This window comes from Leptonychotes weddellii, chromosome 5 (assembly GCF_054177405.1).
Source record: "Leptonychotes weddellii isolate Sample4059 chromosome 5, ASM5417740v2, whole genome shotgun sequence".
Taxonomy (NCBI): Eukaryota; Metazoa; Chordata; class Mammalia; order Carnivora; family Phocidae; genus Leptonychotes; species Leptonychotes weddellii.
Window position 1 is genome coordinate 84,344,524 of NC_138373.1, and position 18,744 is coordinate 84,363,267.

Below are 18,744 nucleotides of genomic sequence, written 5' to 3' on the forward strand. Positions count from 1 at the left end.
ATCATGCTTATCACACGAGGTTGCTGAGGGGATTGAATGAATTAGTGAGTGTAAAAAACCTTAAAACAGTGCCGGGCTCTGAGTAAGTACTCTGTATATTTTGTCCATTTGTGCTATTATTACCCTCTCTTTCATACCTTTCTCCCCAAGAACTGCCTCAGGATTTTCCCACCATTCATTAGAGACCAAATGGCCTTCGTAAATGCTCAGGCTACTGATTCCTAGTTTTATATGGACTGCAAAGCGGCTCCTCGTGCTGTTTTTAAGTTCCTTGACCTCCATAAGCTCTTTTTAGTGATGCTCAGAAGCTGGAACGGTTGAGTTTCAGATATAGATTGGAGAGCTTCCTTACGAACTCCAATAAAATAGCTCAGAGTTTGGCTCTCACTTTTAAATACTATGCAGATGGCGCTGAACCCCAGCCAAACTGGCGGCAACTTGATTTCCTCTGGTGAGTGCTGGTGGGGTGTCTACAGGATGGCATTCATTCTCATCTCTTGTCCCCTTTCTCTCTCTTTTTCTCTTTCTCTCTCTCTCTCTCCCTCCCCTCCCCCCCTTCACATCTCTACTTCTTACACACACACACACACACACACTCTGGATTTTTCCTTTTAGGCTGAGTATTTTTTTTATAATGACATGGCCAGCAATAATTAATAAAGTCATTGGTTTCCTGCCTGAACTTGTACTTGTGTTAGCTATTTCATCGTGTGGAAATTTTCACTTCAGCGCCAGATCAATAGCGACCCCTTTGTGATTCCCCACTGCCAGGAGAGAAAATGTTCGCAAAAGGAGATCTAAGGAGCTTCCTACCAATTTAGAAGAGACAGAAGAAAGGATACTCTGTGCCAGCTGTGAACGAAGCGCTTATATGCTGATAGGAATGTTCTGAAATATCTGTAAATTTGGAGCTTGTTTTCTTGAGCTGTAAAACCTAACTGCATGGAGTGGATTTTTGAACACTCTGAAAATAAACATAAACTGAGCTTTGATAAAGGGACCCTTTTGGGGGTTTGATTTACTGTTATACTACAACAGCATAATATTTGTATATGTAAAAGTGTTGAAAGTCCAAGAAAATGTTAATTCAACAAAGTAGCTATAAATGTGATGCGGATGCACCAGATGTAGGAAGGGCCAGCAAGGGAAATTCCCTGCACCTGTACATATTAATGAACCTTCTGGACTCTACACGCAACCTCTGGGAATGAAACCTTATTTAGTTACCCACATCCTTTTGGATGTCTGGATTGATTTTCAGGTTGACATGGAAAATCAAGTGAGATTTTGGTCTTGTTTATCTTGTGAAATCACAGATTGTCCGATTTGAAATCTAGTTCGAGGAATGATTTAATATGTTTTCTCTCATTTTGTTTAAAAAAAAATATATATATATATTTAAAAATATGGCTTTGGAGTAGCTTCTGTTCTACCACTCAACCCCTTTCTTACTTAAGTTCCCTGAAGCTCAGTTTCCACATCTGTGAAATGAGCATTATAATTTTTACCTTGTTGTGACCTTTAGAAACAAGGAATACAGAGCACTTAGCATCCCATCTTGCACAAAGCAGATACTCAGGAAATAGCTCTGTTCGTTTTCTCTGGCAAATGGACCAGTCCAGAATTATATGGTCTTGACAGTTACTTTCTGTGTCTAAGCAAAATCTTTATGATTTAAAATTATTTCTTTAATTTTGAAAAAAATAAGTTTTATCAAAGTAATGTGTAAACATTGTAACAAATAGTACAGGGGGGCATACTATTCAAAGCAACTCTCACAGCATTTCCAGACTCATTCCAAAGAGGCAAAGTCAACTATTTTCATTTTTAGATGTCTATTATTATCTTTTTTATTTATCATCATCTCTGGATAATATTTCTTTATGTTTCTTTATTTCTTGATTTATCAACTTAATGTCACATCCCCTGAAGACCTTCTGCCAAAGCCACATATTTGTATCACTGCATGTTGACTTCTTCTCCTGTTTCTATTCTCAATATTTGTTTTATTTTAATTATGTATTACTATATATTTATATTCTTTTATTGGCTGCATTTATAACTTCAAAAATATACTAAAACTCGTATGTCTTGTTTCACTAACTTTTTTTAAAAAGATTTATTTATTTATTTTTTAGAGACTGAGAGAGAAGAGAGAGAGCAGGGTGGGAGGGGCAGAAGGAGAGAGAGAGATCCCAAGCAGACTCCCTGCTGAGCCCAAAGCCCATTGATAGGCTCCATCTCAGGACCCTGAGATCAGGACCTGAGCTGAAATCAAGAGTCGGACATTTAACCAACTGAGCTACCCAGACACCCCTTGTTTCACTAACTTTTGACAATATTTCCTCATTCCCCAAATTGAAAGATAGGGGTTATTTTACCTCTAGCTGTGACATCCTGCATTCTGTCAACTATACTTTTACTTCTCCTTTGTCAGGGTTGTTAACATTTACATTTTATTCTGTAATCATAGCCAAGAATTCTGGGCTTTGTCTGTGTTGACCTAAAATTTGAGAATGAATGATTTTATGTATATATACACACATGTGCAAATAATAATTATATATATAATTATATATATATGTGTATGTATATGTATATATTATTGTGACTCTGTACATCTTGTTTCCTCTTGGGCCAGTTTGCTAAGGTTACGTTTCCATCTCTTCAGGTCCAGTGTCCCAAACCAGTAGGAGGAGAATATTGCAAGCATCAAGATAAAGTGGATTTTCTTTTCTTATAGCCCATCAGTAACCATATTTTGGTTTAATACTTAGAGAGTTTCTTGTAAAACTTTTTGACATTCAATGAAGTTTTGATTTTACCTCTTTTGCAGAATTTACTTTTATTGAGTCCTAAAGGTTATCCATGCTCTTATTTATTCTTATCCTAGAGCTACTCTTCACATTGTATGAAGACTACCCTCCTTCTTCTTCTCTACCAGGTTCTATTTTTTTTTTTTTAAAGATTTTATTTATTTATTTGTCAGAGAGAAAGAGAAAATGCACAAGCAGGGGGGACAGCAGGCAGAGGGAGAAGCAGGCTCCCCGCTGAGCAAGGAGCCTGATGTGGGACTCGATCCCAGGACCCAGGACCCTGGGATTATGACCTGAGCTGAAGGCAGACACTTAATCAACTGAGCCACCCAGGTGTCCCCTCTGCCAGGTTCTTTTTCAGTCTAGTTATATTACCATTTTCCAGGATTGCTCTACTCTTCCAGCTGGACCTACAATTTACTTTTTTAATTTGCTGAAGTATATCTTCAACTATCCTTCTAAAAAAATTTGTAGGGGGTTATATTTTCTGAACTCATGCATATATGCAAATGTATTTACCCTCCACCCCCATTTCTCAATTGATAGTTTAGCTGGGTATGGAATTCTAGATTGGGAATAATTTTCCTTTGGAATTTTAAAGGGATGACTCCATTGCCTTCTAGCCTCTAGTGTTGCTAATGAAAAGTCTAATGCTTATCTGATTTGTCTTCTATTTTAGTTATTATTGCCTCTGAAAGCTTTTAGGATTTTCTTTCTTTCATTAGGGTGTTCAGTTTTTCAAGCATGCGTTTAGGTATGGGCTTTTTATCATTTAATGTGCTGGACACTTAGTATATGTTTAAACTGCAGGCTTGTTTTTTGTTTGTTTTTTTAAAGATTTTATTTATTTATTTGACAAAGAGAGAGACATCGAGAGAGGGAACACAAGCAGGGCAAGTGGGAGAGGGAGAAGCAGGCTTCCCATTGAGCAGGGAGCCCGAAGCAGGGCTTAATCCCAGGACCCTGGGATAATGACGTGAGCCGAAGGCAGAAGCTTAACGACTGAGCCACCCAGGAGCCCCTAAACTGCAGGCTTGTGACTGTACTTAGTCTGGTACTAGTACTTAGACTGTACTTAGTACTATATATAATTTTTTCACCAGTTGTCCCCTTTGTTTTTCTGCCCTACATTCTGTAAGAATTCCTTGACCTCATTACTCATTACTTAGTTGCCTTATTGAATTTTTTAAATTAATTAATTATTTATTTATTTATTTTAAAGATTTTTATTTATTTAACACAGAGAGAGAGAGCACAAGTAAGCAGAGCGGCAGGCAGAGGGAAAGGGAGAAGCAGGTTCTCCACCGAGCAGAGAGTCCGATGTGGGGCTCGATCCCAGGATCCTGGGATCATGACCTGAGCAAAGGTAGCCACTTAACCAACTGAGCCACCCAGGTGCCCCGCCTTATTGAATTTTTAAATCTCTCCAGTTAGTTTTCATTTTTGAGAGCTCTTTCTTGGTCTCTGAGCTTTTTTCATTATAGACACCATTCTTTTTTCATGGATGCAACATCTGTTCAAATCACTGAATATTATTTATTTATTTATTTATTTTAAAGATTTATTTATTTGAGAGAGAGAGAGAGACAGAGAGAGTACAAACAAGGGGAGAGGCAGAGGCAGAAGGAGAGGGAGAAGCAAACTCCCTGCCGAGCTGGAAGCCCAACATGGGGCTCCATCCCGGGTCCTGGAGACCATGACATGAGCCGAAGGCAGATGCTCAACCATCTCAGCCACCCAGGTGTCCCTGTATTTATTTGATTTTATAGAATTTCTTCTATTTTCTGAATTATCTTTGTGGAGGCTTTCTGTTCATTTTAGTCTTTTTCTTCTGTTCTACTGCTACTTATTCTCCTCATATGCTTTTTTTTGCCCACCCATATTTTAAGAAGAAAGACTCTGTAGAATTGTGTGAGTTTCCTCTACTCTTGTGTATGTAAGACAGTTTTCCTATTAAGTCTCTGCCAAAACCGGCAATTCTACATGAAGTGGAATAGAGTTGGGTTAGATATGTCCTTTAGAGGGCTTCATTTTAGAATAAGTGGGCAAAGAACCTTATTGTCAGGTTGAAGGCTTTCCAAATTCCAGAAGAAGTGCTATTACTTTGGGGAACCAATATCCTCATTTGAATCCTTAGCTTTCTTCCAGCATCTTCTGCCACTTATTTATAGAATTCTCCCCTAGGCCTAGAGGTAAATGCAGGCTATGTGGTGCGTAAAGAAACCGTCATTTAATTCTCTGTTTTTAGCCTCATCTTTTCCTCCAGAGAATCTTTCTGTTCTGAATCTAAAATCTGCCTAGTGTTCCAATGGCCAGATCAACATCCACCTTCTCTATAGCCCTGAAGAGAGAGTCTCTTGGCTCTAGTTCTCCATTGTTTCAGTTAAAAAACCTCTATGTTATATTGTGAGTTTTCTCAGGGAGTATGGTTGGCCATAGTGTGTGCCCACTTTACTGCCTTAAATTAGAGCTAGGCATAGGGGATTAATGTTTTAACACGTATCCTGTTTTTTGAAAGGATATATTGACACTTAGTTACCTAAAAAATAAGATTTTCACAAGGTTAAGTAACTCTAACTTCTTTGACTTTTATTCACAAAGCATGTGATCTAAACTTAATTTTTGTCTCTTTATTTTCTCCAGCTTTTTGAAGTATTATATTTAAAGTACAATGTACCAATGTGGAGCTATAACACAAGTTGAAATCTTTACAGAGAAAAATGATTAAATTTTTAAGCTTGTATATCAATACCTGAAGAGATATGTGCCCTTATCTGAATCTATACGTAGAGTTCATTTTCATAAGAATGCTCACATAAGAATTGTAATGTCTGACAAAATTGTCACCAACTAGTAAAGCCATAATGGTGGGTTGTATAGAATTTGAAATTTCATAAATACAAGAGAAAAAAGAAAGAACTCCATTGGCAAACCCCATATGTAAAGCAGATGAAATATCTATTAAATACAAGTATGAATAGATTAATATAAAAACCAATGTAAATTTGTCATCTCCCATTTATTGTTTCTATTACTGATAGAAGCAGATTTTAAAATTGACATACAACATTGTTAGGAGATTGAAGTATTCTTTGAAAACTCAGTACTTCACAAGAGAAACTTTTTATGACAGCCGAGTTAACATTTTCTGGCAATAGGAGTTCTGAGAAATACCTGGTTAAAGTTCTTCATGATGATGGGATGTAAAAAGGAAAATAATGTGTTATCAAAAGTTTTAAATTAACATGATACTATTTCCTCTTATTCTCTGGATTTTAATCTCTTAGGTAATCAGTTAAAATTCTCCAAACCTGAGCTGTTTGGTGACTCTGTTTTTCATAGCAAAGCTTCCAAGGATTGAGTTTTCAGAAAACAGCACCTAAGATTACCTGGATCTAGTTCATGCTTCTTATTTTACGGATAGCCAAGGGAGAGATTCAGTGGAAGTTATTGCCCCTCTGTTACACAATAATTCAGCAAGACTGGAAATCTGTTATTTAGGAAATAATTTTAGCTTGCCGCTGAGGTTACAGAGCAATACATGGCTCCTTTCTGGATCCTTAAAGTTTACGCAGCACATTTATGTGGCCATTTTTTTGCCCTGTGTACTTATGTATGAGTTAAATCATCATGACTGTATCACATTTACATTAAACCTCTTTTCTTATTTCCCTATTTTTTAAAAGTACTTTATCTTTCTCTCTTTTATGATCTCTGTTTCTGTTTTCATTTCTCTTGTCTTTTTTCTCTCTCCTTAGCTGCTACCTATGCTGAAGACAGTTCAAATATTTCTGTGTAAGTTTTTTTTTCAGGATAAGAGGCAAAAAAAATAAAAAAATAAAAAAAGTAAAAAAAAATCTAGTGTTAAATATTTGCCTTAATTTTAAGTTAAAAAAACCCAGACTTCTTTTTAAATTGGTACTTTGTAAGCCATAGAGTACCATGAACAATTCACATATTTTTATTTGTTATATAAGGCTTAAATGACAGAGTCAAGTTCGAGTTTCACATATTTCACATATTTTAGCTACTGGAATTGCTGGTCTATTCAGGTTCCAGAAAAAAATTATAAAATACTAAAATGAAAAGACCTTATTCTGTCATGGCTTATATTTTAGATTTGACATAAGTCACAAATGTCTTTCTCTTAGAACGTTACCCACGCCTGAGCATTCCAAATATAACTTATAGAAAGGTGGAGAAACAGACTGTAGTTAATACAAATAGATAGTAGAAACAAACAAACAAGCAAATGAAACAGATCTGAGCAAAGGAAAATACACCCTACAGCACCCAAGGGCAAACATTGCCTGGCTCTGTTACAGGAGACAGTTCTGTCACCGTGTTGGGAGAAAGCACCAGAGAGGAGGGAAAAAGTTGGTGTAGAGGAAAGAGCAGGGATCTAGCTTGGACTTTGGCCCCAGGCCACTGCTTCCTCCATGTGGTCATGGGCAAATCACTGAAATGGACCAAACCTCAGTTTCTACCTTTGAAAAATACCCGGACTATATTATGGTTTTGTGTGTATCCAATGAAAAACTACTTCAGAAATTGGATAACTAACTACAAAGGACAAACTGTATACAAAATATTATTAGAAAAACTTATGCTTACCTATAATAATGGAGCCAGGGAAGAAGGTGAGGGGAAGGACTGCAAATAAAAACTGAAATTAGAGAAGGCAAGATATTTTTAAAGTAAGTTTTCAAGTAATTTTGGTTTGTAGGTAAATATAGGTGTGTTTGATTTTGCTATTTTGGAATCAGCATAGTAGTGTGGTTCATTAAAGATTTTGATTTATAGTTTGATTCACTAAAGTTTCTTGAGTAAAATCACTTGTTTTTTTCTTGCACAGAAAAGGAGAGGAACTATCTGGGAAAATTTTCATACTTTTCTATCAAAGGTTTAAGTCTTTCTACAAAAGGTTTAACATGGTAAATAAGATACTGTATTTTGAATTGTAACTTTGTGTTTCATTTCCCGGGAGAATTTCTAAACTAAATGTCCCTCATTTGCTGGGCTGAGACAATATAACCATGCCCTGCACTGGATTTCAGCTACTGTGGCTAACCTTGCTTGGAACATGGAAGTACAACAAAATTTGGTGGCATGAAATGACATTGTTGTCCCGTCTGCAAAATGACAGTGGGCCACTTTATTCCAAATTATTGTGCTGTGGGCCAGGACCCAATGTAGGTTCTGTTTGACCTAAAAGCTTCTCCATGATTAGTAAGTAGACATGGCCAATTAAGCAAAGAGGAAGGCATAATATATAAAGGAAAGGTTTAAATTTCCATTTGCTTGAGAGAACAGAGCTGCCACACTGCAGGATTCCAGATGAGTCTGCCTAGAATTGTGGAAGGTAGAGGTGCTGAATCAATAGAATGGAGCATGTTTGCAGGCAACGTCTACACTGGGAGAGACGCCTGGCTATTTCTCCTCTTCTTACTGCATGGCCCATTTCTATGACACAGCTCTGTGCCACGTGGACCACATTTAGCTGGCCAGAGATGCCAGCTGTTGAAGCATGTCCAGCCATGTGGCTCATCCTCTCTCACCACTTTATTTTCGTTGCACTTTCAACCAGATTTTATGGTTAAAAATGATATAAACACTATGGTAGGGGAGATGCCAGTGGACTACTGTGCTTTTCCCCATGAGGATTTCAAGAAAAATTAATGTATTTTACCTAGTTTTTGATCTATATGGAAGCTTCATGATATTTAGAAAAGGCCTAGAATAGGAAAGAGGTATAAGAGAAGTAAAAGAAAATAATAGTAATAAAATAGTAAGCAAATAATAAAATAAAGAATGATAAAAGAGATCAGGAAGGAGATGACTGGAGAAGTAAAGCAAAGGCATGAGACTCGTGATTGATTCCAATGGATATTTTGCAGATGCTTGATGTTCCTTCCGCCTATCCTTCCCTCTGCCCCACCACCCTCAGTTAGGCATTTATGGACTCACTACACTTTCTGTTCTCCAACATTCACTTTCACATGGGTATACCATTAAGCTCCCTTTATAGGCTGCAACTCCCTCTTAAAAATCAGCTAATTTTTTCACATAACTCTGTAGTACTTGTATGCTCTAACATATGTTCACATAAAGAGCCTAGACCACAAAGCCCATTTTGTGAGCTGGCAACTGATAGCATCTTTAGTAACTTAATAGAAAGCCAAACAAGGAGTAAGTGCTCAATAAGTATTTGTTGAATTGAATTGATAGCATCTCAGAGACCAAGGACAGGTACAATCAAGGATGCATAGTATAGTCTGGGAAGCTGAAGAAACTGGTAGGATTGGAAATATGAGCAAAAACATGATCAAACCTTCAGAGAAGACAGGAGACTATGACAGTTTGCTGTGTATCACTTATCTCTTCCTACATCACAAATCACACCAGAATGTAGTAGCTTAAACAATAACCATTTTATGCACTCACAATTCTATGGGTAAATAACTTTGTCTGAGTTCAGCTAGGTAGTTCTTCTGCATTGCTTGCTGGGGTCACTCATGTGACTACAATCATGTGGCAGCTCAACTGGGGTTTGATGGTCTAAGATGGCATCACCGCTCTGCCTAGCAGTTGTTGCTGCCTGATGGCTAAATCATGTGTCTTTAGTAGACTAATACAGGCATTCTCACATGGCAGCTGCACTCCAAGAGAATAAGGTATAATGCATAAGCACTTCTCAAGCCTTTGGTTATGTCATTTGGCCAACGTTTTATTGACAAAGCAAGTCATATGGCCAAGCTCAGAATCAACATGGGAGGGAATAATATAAGGGTCTCAATAAAGGAGGCATGATCCAGCAGGGTGGATTACTCTACCAGTATTCCACAGCTTCTGTGTTCTGTGGTAACAGTAGTGTTGCTGCTCCTACGTCCCATAAAGAGAGTTGTTAGAATTAATATAGCTAAAATTCTAGTCCCACAAATTACCCTTAGTAACTTCTCTTTGTCTTCTCAGTAGTGCTTCTGAGAATTCAATTTTACCAGACATAAATTTGCTTATGAACTTGGAATAAGGTTCTATGATATATATTAAATTGAGTTCACTACATTATGGTGCATTCTAGATAGGGAAAATACAGTGGTAGCTCTGTTTGAAAGATTTAAATTGGCTGCCCACATTTGTTGGTGTACAAGTTTCCAAGCATATACTAGGATGATAACTATAAACAAAAATTTGGGTCCTGGCCTTTTAAATTTTCAATTTGGTCTTATAATTGTTAATTACATAATTATGGTACTTTATCACCTAATCTGTCCAAATACCTACTACTTTTTGGCATTGTTTATATTTTTGCTTAGCAACCAATCAAGCATGGGTTGAAATCCAAGAGAGAACTATTGAACAATGGGTCCATAAGCACAACAACTGAAGGGAGTAAACAGTCTTATAGAAACAAGTTCAATTGCTTTTCATTACATGCCTCTGGGTGGCCAAATGCTTGGGCAGAAAATTAAGCTTGCTTAAGCTAGCCACACTTAGGCTTCTCAGATTGAAGCCGAGTCTTTCAATTTGTGTTAAGCTACTATTGTAAAATAATTTTATTATTTGCCAAGTTTTTAAGTGACATGAAAGGACAGATCTGCAAAGATAATTTATAGTTTAGTTCTCTGACTACCTTTAATAGGTTATCTGGGAGCCTGTTGATTCTACTAGGGACTGGGAATATAAAATATTATAAATATATTATACATAAATTATCCATCATCCAAAACATACATTTTTAAAAACAGGACTATGGTTCTGCTGGCCTTGGTTTGTGTTCATTTCTCTCCCCCTATTTTTTTTCCTTGGCAAATATTATTCATTGACAGCTCAATCTCAGGGGCTATGAGTAGTCAGCTCCATATGCATGCAGGGTTCTTCCTAAACCAACTTATTTGTTGTGCCAGATGTTATTATGCTTCTTGAAATATAAGCTTAAAAAGTGATCTTAGTGCAAGTTAATAGATAATTCAGTGAGCAGGTGTTTCACTGATGTGAGGGAGTGAGTGTATTTAACACATGGGAAGAATATGAATAATTTTGTGGCCAGAGGGCAGACTGTGATAGATTTCAAAAATGGCTCCAATTCTTCACCTTATCCTGTCTCTACACTTTTTGTGATGTGACCTTGCAGTTCCTTCTCTCAAAAGGTAAAGTCTCTTTCTCCACCTTTTAAATCTAGACTGGCCCTGTGACTTGCTTTGACAATAGAATGCAGGGCAGATGTCTGTGTGCAAGAACAAGCCTAAATCTCAAGGGAACTCTCACACATCCTCTTTCTGGTGGTTGCCCCTTCTCCATGGGAACAAGGGTGGGATAACCTGCTGAGTGATGATGGACCACATGAGACAGAATTGAACCATCCTCGCCAAGGCTAGCCTAGACTAGTCAGTCCTTAGCTAACCTGTCAACTCAGACTCATAAGCAAACCCAGAAAAGATCATTCAGGGCTAGCTTGAATGCTTACCTGAAGTTAACCCACAGACTTATGAGAAATAATGAGTGGTGGTTGTTTTAAACCACTCAGATTTGAGATATTATACAGCGATAGATAACTGGCACACCCTCCATTTACTCTAGCTGGTCTGAAAAGCACTTTCTTTAGGGCCTCTTATAAAAGGTCAACAGAAGAAGGCAGGATGCTTTCTGGCAGCCCTTGAGAGTTTCATTAGATCTCATCATTTTTGTTACCTATTTATTGTATTTATAAATATGGAACAATAAAAAATTAGGGCAAATAGAATTTTTACCCATTTCTATGTTGAGACTCAGCTTTCTAGGAAAATTAAGAATAAATTATAATGGTTCTGGTGTCCTGGGTGGGGGTTCTATAATGATGGATGCTGATAATGGATTCCCCACCCCTCTACCGATACGCATCAATTCTCTAGAATATGTTTAACTCTCTAACTTCATCTCTTGCTACCACCTTCCATTGTTGTCTTGACTCCCGTACTTTATGCATGCAGGAGATATTTACTGGGTACCTATGTGCTGGAGATATAGGATAAAGCAGTTAAAAAAATAAAGCCCTCGTCCTCAAAGAGCGTGCATGGAAGTGCAGGGGGCAATCAATAAACAAAACATTAATCTCTACCATGTTGGATGATGGTAAATGCTCTTCATGAAAATGAAGCAGGAATAGAGAATTACTGATACCCTATTTTATGTAAGAAGGCCTTCCTAATAAGGAGAAATTTGAGCAGGAGCTGAATGCAGTGAGGAAACAAGCCATGCAGATATAATGGGGGTAAAAGTGCTCCAAGCAGAGAGACGAGGGACCATATAGATGAACTGAGGAGGATGTATGTTTGAATGTTTAGGAGGCCAGTGTGCCTGTGTAGAGTCAGCAAGCGGGGTGGGGGGTGGGGGAAGTGGTAGAAGCTGAAGTTAGAGGCAGCAGGGGCCAGATCATGAAGATCTTTGAGGTTGTAAAAATTATGGGTTTTATCTACAGGGAGATAGAGGATCATTTGGTGTTCTAGCAATACTTGATTGCTTGCAGTTTTCCTAACTATGTTGGTTTAGGCTTAGAGACAGAGGGAGAGAGAGAGAGTGTGTGTGTGTGTATTTTCTCTGATATGATTGGCTACAACCTTCTCCACCTACTTTGTCCACATCTATTTAGTAATTGAAACAATTTAAATATCACCTGCCTTGAGGAATCTTTTCAGATTTCACCAAGAATTTACTTTCTTCTCTATTCTCCCTAGAAGGATATATATTTTTTTCATCCAGATTGTCATGCATTTGAGAGAGAAAGGAGGCTCTCTCAATGATTACATCAAAAGACAACAGTTTTAAACTGGGGTATCTTGGGCAAATACGGAGGCATGTTTACCTTATTCTGTGTCGGTCACATGACACTTCAATTATGGTTCATACGTCTGCTTTTCCTACTAGAATATGACTTCCACAGAACCAGTATTCTTTTGTCTCTGAGAATCCCAGACCTGTGTAGAGTCTGACATATATGATTTTAGCAATTGGTTTTCAACCAAAAAATTGTGTTGAGTTTTAAACATGTTGAGTTTTGCTGTAGTTGTCACGGTCTCTTGTATTATCTTTCTTTCCTTTTTTTTTCTTGCTGTCTCTTTCTGGCAAAGGCTATGTTTTCCCATCCCATCCCGTTGACATCAGCATCAGGGTTGGCTGTGTGACTCACCGTGTCCCTCTCTGTGGGGTGGATATATGACTTCACCCTGTTGCACTTAAAATGGGCAGAAAAGTTGCTTTGGTCAATGAAATGTGAGTGGAAATGAGTCCAGGTGACCAGTTGTTCCAGTTTACTGGGATTGAGGGAATTCCCAGGATGTGCAGGTCTCAGTTTTCAAACCAGAACAGTTCAGGGAAACCATCCTGGTTTACCTGAGACTGGAGGATTCCTGGGATGTGGGAATTTCAGTGCTAAAACAACAGTAAGTACCAGACAAAGCACAAACTGGTCACCCTAGAAGTAACATGTGACATAAGTAGAAGCTTTAAGATCCATTGTCTGGTTCCTCCATTTTCTTTTCCCTCTGCCACAAGATCAACAACGTTCCGAAGAGATGGTGCTCCATCAGGCTGTGTCCTCGGCTGAAGAAACGTGCAGCAGGGTCATGGCTGATGTTATGGGACAGTTAATAAGGGTGAAGAAATAAACCTTTGTTTTTGTAAGTCACTAAGATTTTGGGGTCATTTGTTAATGTAGCATAGCTAAGACTAAACTGACTATAGTTGTCTTTCCTTGGGTATACATTTAAATGTTGGCTTGCCCCATATAAGTTTTAAATATTTAGGACAAGACACTTAATATTTTTCTTGAAATCCATATAAAAATTAGCAGAATACCTCTAATATACCTCATTTGGTAAATATTTATTGATTAATTATTAATTATACTACAACCATCAATCATTTATACTCTCAACATCTGTACATTTGGGAACATTATTGCTTAACTCAGAGTAATGGGGTGTCTATGTGTCATTTGGGTAAATTCTGCTGTTTTTGGACAGGTCTGGCAAGCCAGACTGCTGTCTCTGTGCCAGTTTCCCAGAGAAAATGTGAAATGGGTTTGCTAAAACATTTTTTTCTCCTCTTCCTCCAGACTTGTCCCAGCTAGGACCTTCTGGATTATTTGGCCAAACCAAAGTCAGGCAGTTTCCTTCTGGTCAAAAAGAAATGCCATCAATAATTTGCTGGGAAAATGAAGGGTCAGCCTCTGGGTGGGTGCTGGTTCTTGTAGCATTTATGTGTCATAGTCAATCACAGTGAAGTCATTGGCTCCTGCACACTGCCAGCCTCCTCTGGTAACTGATGAGGCACTTTTGGTAATAGCATTCTCATTTCCAGACATTGCCTATTTTATCATTTGCAATTGTAGGATATTTTTGACATCCGTGTTTCTTTATGTAAGTTCACAGTGACTTTATGTCAGTAAATTTGTCGGTGCACATTGGTCAGCTGTCATAGGAAAAGCACTAAATGGATGTGATTCAATTTTAAATATAATTAATAAATTACTGGGAAATATTTCTATTATGAATACGCTTATGTTTTGTCAAATACTCTATTTAATCCATGTGCTCAAAAAAGAGCTAGTGTCAAATGAATTTTTTTAATAAGAAAGGAGAAAAGTTATTAGGATTATTATGAAGCTGATTTAATGACAAGCATTTATTTTAAATAATGTTGCCCTCTATCTAAATTATGAATATCAAATATACAAACACAATTATTAGGTCTGTTTAATTACCTGCTATACTTCATTATTATAGCAAAGCAGAAAGTTATAGGGAATTTACTGTTTACTTAGTTACAGTAGGCTGAAAAGTAAGTTTAAAAAAAAAATTCTAGTTTTTAGGGAACAACTGAAATCAGAGAAATTAGATAATTTTCTCTAAGTCACCCATCATATACAGGATTTGAATTATATCTGTATAGCATCAGGGCTTTTTACTTTGTGTCTTTCTACCTTCTGCCTAATTCCAGAAGCCTGAGATGTTCCTTTCTGCACCTGCTGGGACATAGCATGTCTGGATTTCCTATTGCAATCCCTTGGCCACACCTGTCCACTTTGAGTTTCTCAGATGCTTACTACTGGGACCTTCCCAGCTTAAATTCCTTTCTCCTGCATGTGTATTTTCTGCCCTTCAAGCCCTCCTAGGTTTGTCCAATTCTGCTCTCAACTAGGTTGCAGACAATGTGGGGTATAAGGATGGATTTTTCTGGGTTACCTGGCTTTAAAAAACTACCTCAAATATACCCTAGTCCTTTTGTGCCATAAGTACCAAATCAAGGGATTCAGAAATAGGATTTCTTCCTGTATGTATGTGTGTGTGTGTGTGTGTATGTGTGTGTCTATAATCTCAATTTCTCATTCATAGAGTACCATATTATATAGAAGTCATTCTTTTCTAATACCTGACTGAATTAGGATGAACCCTCAGAGAAGCAAAATCAGAAGTGCTTTTTTTATTTTCTTTGAGCTCCTCCCAGAGCTGCTATGTACAGTTGTGCAAATTGTGCAATTCATACTTCCAGAGGACACCATTCAAATTTGTAATATCACATATTTGTGTATTAATAGACAGATGACAGTAAAATGTCTCGAGGAAGCTGCAGTTTTCCTCAAATCTCACAAGGGCAACATTTGGACCAGCACTACCTGCTTATTTCTAGAATGAAGAATCATGGAAATAAAGGAAAGCCTTTAGACTTGCTTTTCATGCCTCCTTCTAATAATTAGATAATTTTGGTGGGTATTAGTAATTTTTAAAAAAGTATTGTCCAGTAAGGCTTTGAGAAGTAAAATATTTTGGGCCAGATTAATGCACCCATATATTATGGGGCATGGTAGGCAGAGCCACGGAGATATAAGTGATCTGGGTCTATGTAGAAGACAGACGGAGAGACCTATGTTTGGGCAACTCTTGTGGTATCCAGATTCTTTTATAGAGGAAGAAATGTATGTGCTAAATAAAAGAAACTTGTGAGAGCAAAGTTGTCTGGCAAATATCTGTTATTGTAGTAATGGTTATAGCTTCCAGCTCTTTTGTGTATGTGTGTATGTGTGTGTGTGTGACTCCAATTACTACTGATGTAAAAGATTTAACTTTAGATAAAACCACTGAAGATGAGAGGATCCTGTTCTAACTTTTTCCACTTTATTCACGGAACCGAAATAAAATTAGTGTTGTGATCCAAAGCTTTATTTTAGGGATAACCTCTTTACATTCCATGTTAAATAGATTAAACAAAATGATCAGAAAACCTTAAACAGTTTTTTTTTTTTCTTCCTTTGAGGTCAATACTAGGCTTGCCCAGTGGTCAGCTTTGCAAGCTATTTCACTCCTATTTTAATGGGCACATAAAGATCATTATATTAAAATTAATTCCCATCAGGGTTTCCAAGTATTCTACCCCCAGTTGAGATTTTAGGAAAGCTGTGCCATTCAGAGGTTGAGAAGAAACCCAAAGAAATCATTATATCAGGTTAGAGTTAAGAGATTTTCACACAGGAAAAGTAATTGAAAAGTATATATTTTGCATAATGAAACAGATGACAAACTGGGCAAGCTGGTCTATTAATGAGCCTCCTGTAAAGCCAAGAAACCACCGACCGAAGCAGGGAATGAATGCGTGAAGAGGACTCTCTGATCTTAACTTTTAACAACCAACTTTAATCAAACCATTTGAGGCACTGAGTTCTTAGGGTCTCATGATGGTGAGGGCAATTTGAAAAGGAGAATAAAAGCAGACACTTTAGATGAATTGAATTGCAAAATAGCATCATCAACTTGGAGTTATGATCAGGAAAACTTAATTTTGGATTCAACAGCATTTCTACATTTGTTTAAGGCCATGAATGCGTTCTCTAAGGAAGGTCTCAGGACCTTCCTTAACGATAGTTTTTAGAGGTAAGATAGTATGACCTCAGACTTCTGAATGGTATTTCAGGTAAAAGCCCGAAGAAGGGAGTTCTTTCTGGAAAGGTCTTTCATGCAGCATTAACTGAAGTGAAAAGATATCAATTATTAAGGTACTGCAAGAGTATACATATATAGGTATTTAAAGAGTATTTTGTGGGTGGGGGATGGGTGAAATAGGTGAAGGGGATTAAAGAGTACATTTATCATGATGAGCGTTGAGTATTGCATAGAATTGTCAAATCACTATATTGTGCACCTGAAACTGATACAACACTGTATGTTAACTATACTGGATTTAAAACAAACAAACAAACAAACAAACTAGTACTAGGTCATAAATAATACTTTGAGGATGTCTTCTTGTAGAAGAAGTGGTTACATAAATGGCTTCCTCAGACATTTAAGGACTAAAAATCTGTACTTCCTACTTTTTAAAGTGTTCGCAGAGAAACTATTGTTGGTAAGTATGTGATGTACTTTTATTCTGATTTACCCTGGTTGGCTGTACAATTATTTCAAACTCCTGGAGAGGATGGAGCCAGTTCTCCACTTCAGTTTGTATTGCACGGATTGCCTAAGATCAAACAGTTTACTAACATAAAATGAAGTATACCTTTGAAGAAATGAGTGTATCCAAACCTAGGGGCCTGAAGACTGACTATGTAGAACTATGGGATTATATAAGGTAGTAGGTACGGGTATCGGTCTTGCTTTCCACCTCTGTGAAACTAAGAACTTATATGTGCATATATATGTGTATATATATATATTTATATACGTATATGTAAACATATAGTATATGTGGTATAGTGTGTGCTATATGGTATAATATGGTATATTATATATTTTTGTATATAAATGGTATATAGTGGTTCTCAATCAGGGTGATGCCTTTTAGAATCACTTGGGGAGCTTTAAAAATAAAAACGCCCATTCTCAGGGATGCTGGGGTGGGTTCTGGTGCCTGTTTGTGCTTCAGATGCCCTCAGGTGATCTTAATGAGTAACAGCTATGAACTGTTGTTTTAATTTAAACTATCTCAGTTTCATGGATGTGGTACAGAGCTCATGCAGGACAGGGGACAGAACCAGGATTGAAAAAGGACAGCGCTCCTTAAATAAATTGAAGTTTCCTGCAGCCATAAAATCTCATATCCTTAAACTTCCCCTGTAAATATTAATGAGTGTGTCTAACTTCCTTTCACATGAAAATGAGAAATACGGTCTTAAGTTGACAATTTTATTTCCCTTCCACATGGTTTTCAAAGGACACAAAGTCCCATTTTTTTTTTTTAGAGGGACTATAAAGCCATTTGTTTGTTTGTTATTTATTTATTTAATTATTTATTTATATTTAAATATATAATTATATAGATAATGTATTATTTGTTTCAGGGGTACAGTCTGTGATTCATCAGTCTTACACAATTCACGACGCTCACCATAGCACATAACCCTCCCCAGTGTCTATCACCCAGCTGCCCTATCCCTCCCACCCCCACCACTCCAGCAACCCTCAGTTTGTTTCCTGAGATTAAGAGTCTCTTATGGTTTGTCTCCCTCTCTGGTTTCATCTTGTTTCATTTTTTTCCCTCTCTTCCCCTATGCTCCTCTGTCTTGTTTCTCAAATTCCTCCTATCAGTGAGATCATATGATACTTGTCTTTCTCTGATTGACTTATTTCGCTTGGCATAATACCCTCTACTTCCATCCACGTCATTGCAAATGGCAAGATTTCGGGGTTTTTGATGGCTGCATAATAGTCCATTGTGTGTATATATATTCATAGCACATACCCTCCCCAATGTCTATCAATCACCCAGCCACCCCCTCCCTCCCACCCCTGTCCACTCCAGCAACCCTCAGTTTGCTTCCTGAGATTAAGGGTCTCTTATGGTTTGTCTCCCTCTCTGGTTTCATCTTGTTTCATTTTTTTCCCTCTCTTCCCCTATGCTCCTCTGTCTTGTTTCTCAAATTCCTCCTATCAGTGAGATCATATGATACTTGTCTTTC